Genomic DNA, 9509 nt, shown 5'->3' with positions numbered 1-9509 from the left:
ATAAGTTTTGGAAGGGTTCATAATTCAAACTAGGGACCAGGGTGAAATGAGACAAGTCATTCAGTTTCTACCCTGATCCAGGAGCCCAGGACCACCTCTTGCTCATTTGGCCCCAGGCACTGAGGGACCAGGCACCGCTGATAATGGGCTAGAAGCTTCTTGCTACAGACCGCAGTTCAGTTAGCTGAGGCCCAGAGCCTGGAGTGAACCAACAAAAGGGGTCTCTCATTTGGGGGAAGCCTTTAAAAAACTTTTTTTTATTGTTTTAAAACACACATGATACAAAATTTACCATCTTAACAATTTTAAATGTCCAGTTGAATGGCATTAACCACATTCACAACGTTGTACAATAATCACCACCATCCATTTCCAGAAGTTTTTCATCATCCAAACAGAAACTCTGTACCCATTGAACAATAAAGTTCTATTCTCCATTGAAAGAAGACTTGTGTAGGTGGCTGATCCCACCCCAAACACAGCACTTGTGGAGCAGTTCCTACCTGCTGAATGAGACTTGCAAGCTCTGTCTCCATCCTGTGGGATCTCCACAGACACATGGCCCATTCGGGATGGGGTCTGGGAGGATAGACTTTGGGCATACACAAGCATAATCTCTGAAAGATGTCTAGCCCTCAGGACTAATGCATTAGGCTTCTTAGTAGAGTTTTTATTTCCTTGGGGAGTTAAGTCTTCTGGATTGCCAACTGTCCTGCCCCTGGCCAAGAACTGAGTTTGACAAAACTACCTTTTTAAAGCTCCTTACTTCTCAAAGAAAAGTGCTCTAGACCCTCCTACTTACTTAAAGAATCCAAGGCATTCACAGTTCTGTTTCTTACAGGTGAACTCATTAACAAAAAAAGAAAAAGAAGAAGCTGAAAACATGTGATACAGAGCTTTCTTTTTTCCCATTAGGCTCAAATTCTCTCTACTAATCTTCTCAGCTTCAGAAAAGTGGGATAAATGTCCTTCTAGCTATTTAAATCTAATTCCTTACTTATGCTTTTGATTCTATACTAATCCATAAATGCAAAAGGAGAAAAAAATGCTATAGGCACAAGAAAATTTTCATTATTGCAATATCAATAAAAATTGCATAAGCTAAAATTTTGGTCAAAAATGGCTGTTTGTTAGTATATGTTTATTTCTTTTGTGCCCCCACTAATGTGATAGAAAGAAAAACTCTTTAAAGCCACATAGGGAATGGGAAAGGGGACATCAGTATATGAGAGATCGTAATAAATTTTTAGAAGACTACAAATTGTTGGAGGAATAGTTACTGGCTTAGTAAGATAAAGGAAAACCAGAGGAGGGGGTGAAAAAAGAGCAATTTGTTCCATAAAACCCTGGAAAGGCTAAGAATTCAGGGGAATCAGAACACCTAGATCAAGGCATTTGGTACCCAACCCACTTACTTCTTCCCCAGGTAGAAGATATGAGTTTTCTTCTCTGGCAAAGTTAACAGAAGTTCAGGGTTCAGAGGCACCTAGGAGGTGGAGGGCAGGATTAACAACAAAAAGATTAATTGAAAGTCTGTAAAATGAAGTGATGGATCCAAGTCTTCTTTTGTCCCCATCTGGACTCCAGGCAGAATGCTGGTCACCAGGCACTTCCCTGGTTGGCTTTTGAAGGTCTCTTCTCTGGCATTTGGGGAGCACCAATAAAATGACCAATAACTTGCCCAACTATCTTTTAAGTGAACCCCACCACACACTCCCATATGCTATTACGCACGCGCGTGTGCACACACACACACACACTTTTGTGTCTTACTCTTAAATATGAAGAGCCAAGGCTCATCAAATAATTGAGAACAACCTCTAATATAGAAGTGAAAGATCAAAACAATCATGGGGAAAAAACATTTTATCTAACAGATAATACAAAGCAGAAGAAAAGATTTGCTCCAAATTATTACCCTGTCAGATACAGGGGAAAAAAAAAGAAACAAGTACATTAAACAGCAGGAAACTAAGACAGAAAACACTCAAAGATTAAGAAAAAGCTCTTGGAAATTTGCATATATGATTGCCAAAATAAAAAACTTGAATAGAATGCCTAGAAAATAAAGTCCAAAAAATCTGAAGGAAAATAAAACAAAAAGACAAAGAGATAACCAATGGAGAGGGAAAAACTTAAATAGAAGTTAAAACCAAGAACCATATCATATAGCTTACAGGAGCCATAGAAAGAAAAAAATAGAGAAAGTTAGGGGAAAGGAGTAGAGGACATCTCAAAAATATATCTCCAGGTTGAAAGAGCCCACAGGTTATCTAGCACAATAATTGAAGAAAAACTACATCAAAAGTTCATGAGCATCAATTTCAAGGACCAGGGTAGAGAGAGAAAATTATAATATATTCCAAAGTGAAAATAATTTGAAAAGAGGAAATAAGAATTATGATGATTTCAGACTTTTCCTTAGCAATACCAAAAACTATGGATCAAGGCCATCCAATTTGATTGGAAACTTTTTTAACTTAAAACTTTACACATAGTCAAACTAGCCACCAAAATTTAACAACAGAACAAAGATATTTCAGGTATTTAATGAACCCAAAATGATATCCATTTACTAGGAAACTACATAGCACATACCTCAGCAAAAAAGAGGGAGTAAACCAAGAAAGATAATGACATAGAAAACAGGAAGCAATGGATACAACTTAGGAAAACAGTGGCTGGGGGACTCCAGGGTAACAGATCTGTAACTTCCTGGCATCAGAGAGAATCTGAGGAGAGTCATTTACAATAAAAAGAGAGGGAGAACTCCATATGATATCCTAAAAGTGGAATATTTGAAAAGATTAAGAACACGTGAATGGTGAAATAAATATTTTTAAATTAAGTAATTATGAATTTGAATAATAAAAACTATAGGAGAAATAAAACAGAATCATAGTAATATGTTAGGGTTTGAAGTAAGCAGTATTTGCATAGTCATAATGATATAAAACTAATTATTTGTTATATAAAAAATTGTGATACAATTTTATTGGGAAGGTGAAAGATGAGAAATCAAGATGTGATATAAAAAAGCTTAATCTTTCCTACCATAAAAGAAAGTCAATAGATAACATCAGAAACAAATGAGAAATAGCAGTAGATATATATTATTTAGAAATATGGATTAGCTATAATAAGAAAACCTAAGTAATTAAAGAAGCGGTTATTTCTACATAGCAGGGTTAAGAAGGGATGGAACAGGATATTGAAATGTTGTCTTTTATTATACATCATTCAAATATATTTTATGTCTTAAAATATAAAATACACATATACTGTAAAAATACACATATACTGCTTACTAGAAGATGCTTCTAATTAAAAATAATTACACGGGGCATTCATTTTGGGCATGATGGAGTGCCAGGTATTGGATTTACCATCTCAAATTACACAATTAGAAAACCAGACAAAATATATGAAACAACAATTTTTCAGACATTGAACAACACAAGACCATGATCTCAATGAGAAGAGAAGCAAATGCGCTAAGTTCTGTAACTGCCCTAGAATACTGCCTGAAGGCTATTTGCAGGCTACAATGCAAGGACAAGGATTCCAAACAGCCTGGTGATCTTGGTGAGTGAGAACATAGAAACCAGAGATCAGAAACCCAGTGACCAAAATTTGTAGGAGAGAGTACCAGAGAGAAGAGAGTTGCTCAGAAAGAGAGAGAGAGCTTGAAAGATCTGAAGAGAGGGTCCTTTGAATTTAGGTTGAGTACTGACCTGCACATGCATAAGATAAAACTGCCTGAGGCTGGTGAAAAAAATCACCAGAAAGTAGCAGGCTGAACAACTTTCAGAGCTCGCCCAGGACAGAATAAAGTAGTGGCAAAGGAAATGGCAACCCACTCCAGTATTCTTGCCTGGGAAATCCCATGGACAGAGGAGCCTGGTGGGCTGCAGTCCATGGGGTCGCAAGAGTCAGACATGATTTGGCAACTAAACCATCACAACCACCATGAAAGCAGAAAGACCTTATAGTACAAATTATATCAACTAGAGTCTTCCAAAGGGTAGCGTCTAAATTAACCCAAAACCAAAGGCTGCTCTGGATCTGCTCCAACAAAGCCTAATTTTGAGCCTGAAAAAGATCTAACTAATCCCAAGGAATATAACTGCATGTCAGATAAAGACAACCCAACACTATTTTTTCAAAAAATACAATGACATCTAGTAACTAACTACATAAAATCAATAATGTCGGCATTCAACAAAAAATTACCAAACATGAAAATGATAGAAACTTCTAGTTATAAGACAAACAAGCTCTGGAAAGCTAATGTACAGCAGGGTGATTATAACTAAAAATACTGTAATGTATACTTGAAATTTGTTAAGAGAATAGATCATATATTCTCACTATACACACAAAAATGGAAACCATGTGAGATGATGGAAATGTTAATTAACTTGATTGTGGTCATTACTTCACAATGTATACATATATTAAGTCATCACATTGTACACCTTAAAGAAACCATGTTGTTACAATATAAATATATACAGGTGTAGCCTGTTTTATTGTGCTTTGCTTTATCAAACTTCACAGATACTGTGTCTTTAGCAAATTGAAGATTTATGGCAACTCTGACTGCCAGATGATGGTTAGCATTTTTCTATCAATAGAATATTTTTTAAATTAATGTATGCATATTTTTTAGACATAATGCTATTGCATATTTAACTACAGTATAGTATAAACTTAACTTTTATATGCACCGGGAAACCAAAAAATCATGGGACTCACAGTATTGGGATATTTGCTTTGTTGTAATGGTCTGGAACCAAACTTGCAATATCTTTGGGGTGTGACTGTACAATTTTTGTTTGTCAATCATACCTCAATAAAGCTAGAAAAGATTTTTTAAGGAAATAGATCTTGTTAGTAATAAAACATTACTAGTAATAAATTGAAAATAAAAACTATAAATTCACAGATCTAAAAAAAGCTCAATGACTCCAAGGAGATCAAATATTTTAAAAATGCAGCCTGTCAATTATTCTGTTTCTGTTCCATAGATAGGTCCATTAAGAAGAGAAGCTAAAGGCAAAGGAGGAAAGGAAAGATATATCCATCTGAATGCAGAGTTCCAAAGATCAAGGAGAGATAAGAAAAGAAATCAGTCCTGAAAATTCATTGGAAGGACTGATGCTGAAGCTGAAGTTCCAATACTTTGGCCACCTGATGTGAAGAACCGACTCACTGGAAAATACACTGATTCTGGGCAAGATTGAAGGCAGGAGGAGAAGGGGACGACAGAGGATGAGACAGTTGGATGGCACCACCAACTCGATGGACCTGAGTTTGAGCAAGCTCTGGGAGTTGGTGATGGACAGGGAAGCCTGGCGTGCTGCAGTCCATGGGGTTGCAAAAAGTTGGACATGACTGAGTGACTTCACTTTCACTTTCATAGTTGCTTTACAATGTTGTTGTCTTTTCTGCCGTACAGCAAAGTGAATCAGTATACAAAAATATCCAGTCTTTTTTAGATTTCCTTCCCATTTAGTTCACCATAGATCATTGAGTAGGGTTCCCTGTGGATGGACTGGGAGGTTGGGGTTAACAGATACAAACTTTTATGTATAGAATGGGTAAACAACAATGGCCTACTGTATAGCACAGAGATTTGTATTCAATATCCTATGATAAACCATAATAGAAAAGAACATTTTTAAAAGAATGTATATGTATGTATGGCTGCATTATTTTGCTGCACAGCAGAAATTAACACAATATTGTAAATCAACTATCCTTCAATACAAATATTGATTAAAAATAAAATACAAATGCAACAGACTACTAATAACCACTAACCATGAAAAAATGGTTAAAAAGAAATTCTTACAAGCAATCAGAGGAAAACAAATACATTATGTACAGAGAAACAAAGATAAGAATGACAGAAGATTTTCTGTCAGAAACTGTGCAAACCAGAAGAAAATAAAGCTATCAACTAGAGTTTTGTGCCCAACAAAAGTATCTTTCAAAAATGAAAGTAAGCCAAACACTTTTTAAAACAAACAATATCTGAGAAAATTCATTACCAGCATAGCTGCTCTATAAAATATACTAAAGGAAATTCTTCAAGCAGAAGGAATAATACTATTTGGAAATTTGTATCTACCCAAAAGAATCAAGAAGAATATGTGGACTAATATAAAAGACATTTTCCACTGTTTAATCTCTTTAAGTAAAACTGTCAATTGAAAATAAAATAATACCAGCATCCCACGGTGTTTATAACATACATAGGAGTTAAACACGACAACAATAGTACAAAAGAAGAGAAAAGTTTCTTGCACTTCACATGAAATGGTTTAACACAATCAGAAAGTAGACTGTGATGAGTTAAAGATGTATCAATATATTGTAAACGGTAGAGGAACCAATAACAAGACAAGGTAAAGATATAGCTAATAAGCCAACAAAGAGATCAACTGGAATCATAAAAATAATGTAAAAAAAAAAGGAAAAAGGAAAGGAAAACAAATAGGAAAATAGAAAACAAACAGCAGTATGGTAGATTTAAATCTAGACATTTCACATTAAATATAGGCACATTAAATATAATCACATTAAAAATAGGCAATCTAAACACTGCAATTAAAAACAGAGATTGTTAGATTGGATTTAAAAAAAGCAAGAACCAATTTTGTTCTATCTGTAAGAACCCACTTTAAAACTGTAGACACAAGCAAGTTAACAGTAAAAGAATGCAAAAAGCACTAATTGAAGGTAAGTTTGAGTGGCTACATTAATACAGAGAAAACACTTTTGGACAAGAAATATTAAAAGATAAAGAGATACATTTATAATAATAAATTGATTAATCCATCAAGAGGAGAGAACAGACCTAAATGTATGTACAGTTAATAACAGAACCTCAAAAAAGGAAGTAAAAAACTGTTAGAACTGAAGGAAGAATTAGATAAATCCACAATTGCAGTTGCATGTTTTAACACTTTTCAGTACTTGAACAACTTGGTGAATATCACTAAACATATAGAAAACATAAATGGGGAATTCCCTGGTGGTTCGGTGGTTAGGACTCTGTGCTTCCACTACAGGGGGCCTGGGTTCAATCCCCAGTCAGGGAACTAAGATCTCACAAGCTGAAACAGAAACAAAACATGAATAAGCCAAACCAAACAGACCTGTATAGAACACACCAGTCAACAACAATGGAATACACATTCTTTTCAAGTACACATGTAACATTTACCAAGAATGACTATATTCTGGACCATAAAAAGCCTATAATTTAAAAAGATCAAGACTATATAATGTATGTCTTTTGATCACAATGAAATTAACTGAATCATTAATACAAAGATATCTGCAAAAAGTCAAATGTTTGGAAATTAACAACATGCTTACTAATGATTCATTTGACAAAGGAGAAATCAAAAGGAAAAAGACAGTATTTTCAACTAAATAAACATAAAATCACAAAATTTCAAAATTTCTGGGATAGATGTAAAGATTAAAAGTGCTTAGAGGAGATTTTATGGACTAAAGAAGCAGAGGGAAGGTGTGAGCACCATCGGTAAAAGCAGAGGGAGGAAATGTTCATCTGGCAGAAGCAATAAATGCTCACCACACCTTTCTTCTGTCCTACCTCATTAAGCTTCTGTTACATCTCTTTTATTCTCTCAACTAAATGTTTCCAAAACATGGATACAATAGAGCCATTTCTATCAACATCAGTCATTTATCTTCTTTAACTCACAGTAGTTATATTTTTGTAACAGCAGAAAATCCAAAAAGGAGGAGATATATGTGTGTGTATGGCTGACTCACTTCGCTGCACAGCAGAAAAGAATACAACATTGTAAAGCAACTAGACTCCAATAAAGAAAATTTTAAAAACCATTTTTCTGCCCTGCCCATAGTTTCACACGCACACCTCCTTCTGACCAACACCCAGCCAAAAACACGCACACACACAGCTAGGGCTGAACTGAACGAGGGATGGCCACCTGACTCCAAATTAGCCAGTATGTTGAAAGCAAAAAAGTGAAAGTGTTAGTCATTCAGTCATGTTCTACTCTCTGTGACCCCATGGACTGTGGCCTGCCAGGCTCCTCTGCCCATGGAAATTTCCAGGCAAGAATACTGGAGTAGGTAGCCATTCCCTTCTCCAGGGGATCTTCCCATCCCAGTGATCAAATCCAGGTCTCCTGCATTGCAGCCAGATTCTTTACAGTCTGAGCCACTAGTTGCCTAGAAATCTGACTTTGTGTGACCTTGCACCAAGAGAAGAGCGAGGCTGAACAGATTCTATCTTGAGAACTTGATATGAGGCATAAGATTGCTGACAGTTGGTGGTGAGAAAGTCTTGTAAATTGAAAGTAATGGCAACCGTCTGCAAGTTGATGAGTAAAAGGGGGAAGCTGTTCTGCAGAGAAAGGAAAATGGAGCTGACAAGAAGCAAAGAGCAGAGAAGAAGAGACCATGGCCCAAGAGAGAGAAATAGAGCCAGGAGCCAGCTGCTTCTGTTCCTCTACATCTCCCCTGATACTCGACTGCACTTGATTTCATGTCCTTTGATTCTGTGAGAGCTCTGTTTCCTTGTAATAAACACTATTCTTTACTTGAGTAACTGTGAATGAGTTTTGTGTTCTTGCAACCCAAAGAACCATAACTTGAACAATTTCATGTGTCTTTTTAATTGCCTCCCAACATTGCTTGGTAACTTCTTTAATGTTAATCAGTGTCTTTTATTTCATCTGTATAACACAGCTCATAGTCACATGACTGAATTATATAAATGCTGATAAGGTTCACAATGAATTATTCATTAATCTGGTTACTGACACCTCTACCACCATCAGAATCATGAATTGCTTGTTTTGTCTGCTCTATCGAGTCCTTTGTGAATCTTTTTTTTTTTTCTCTACTCCCTTTGGCTCTGGTGGGACTAAGAATCTCAGGCTTCCAAACCCCTCCCACTGAAGCAGGCATATGGCCCTCGGTGTAGGTCAATCAGGCTCTCATTTGGAATCTCAGTCATTGGATAATAGTTTCCTAAAGAAATGTTGATCACTTGAGAACCCTGGAGCTCCCTTGATAACTGGCCTTTCAGTTGTCTGATTGTTCAGCTTTTTCTTCAGTCCTAGGGCTGTTCACTATCCTTCCAAAACCTCCCTTTCCAGAGTCCATTTCTACTGTTTTCAGCCTGATTCCTCTCTGATACAGGCTGGTTCCCATAGAGGTCAGTTTCTTCCCTGGCTATATAGAATAACTGGAAGAAATTCTTCTTTTTGGAAAGAGCAGTTAATTCTGAAGCATGCTATCTTTGAAACAAATAAAATATTTCTTTATTGATCAGTTGCCCCACTGCTATCCTCTTTTATATATCTCCAACCCAACCTCTGGGTTGCCTTTTTTGCAAGAGGCATCATTAGTTTTGCCTGAGTTGTTGATACTCAACCTCATCTTCATCTTCTAAAGCTGTCTATGGGTGAATGAGTCATGAACGTGGCACTTTAGAGGTG

The 9509-nt window shown here is 36.2% G+C and overlaps 1 non-coding gene across 1 annotated transcript; it reads left to right on the top strand.

Annotated features, from left to right (window-relative positions):
• The first annotated feature begins 7036 nt into the window (after positions 1-7036).
• TRNAG-UCC lies at positions 7037-7109 on the top strand. Its single transcript has one exon. It is a non-coding gene; the product is annotated as a tRNA-Gly (tRNA).
• The last annotated feature ends 2400 nt before the right edge of the window (positions 7110-9509 follow it).

Source organism: Cervus canadensis, chromosome 11, assembly GCF_019320065.1.
Source record: "Cervus canadensis isolate Bull #8, Minnesota chromosome 11, ASM1932006v1, whole genome shotgun sequence".
Lineage (NCBI taxonomy): Eukaryota > Metazoa > Chordata > Mammalia > Artiodactyla > Cervidae > Cervus > Cervus canadensis.
The sequence above is the reverse complement of the archived record's forward strand: the minus strand, read 5'-3'. Positions and strand labels throughout refer to the sequence as shown.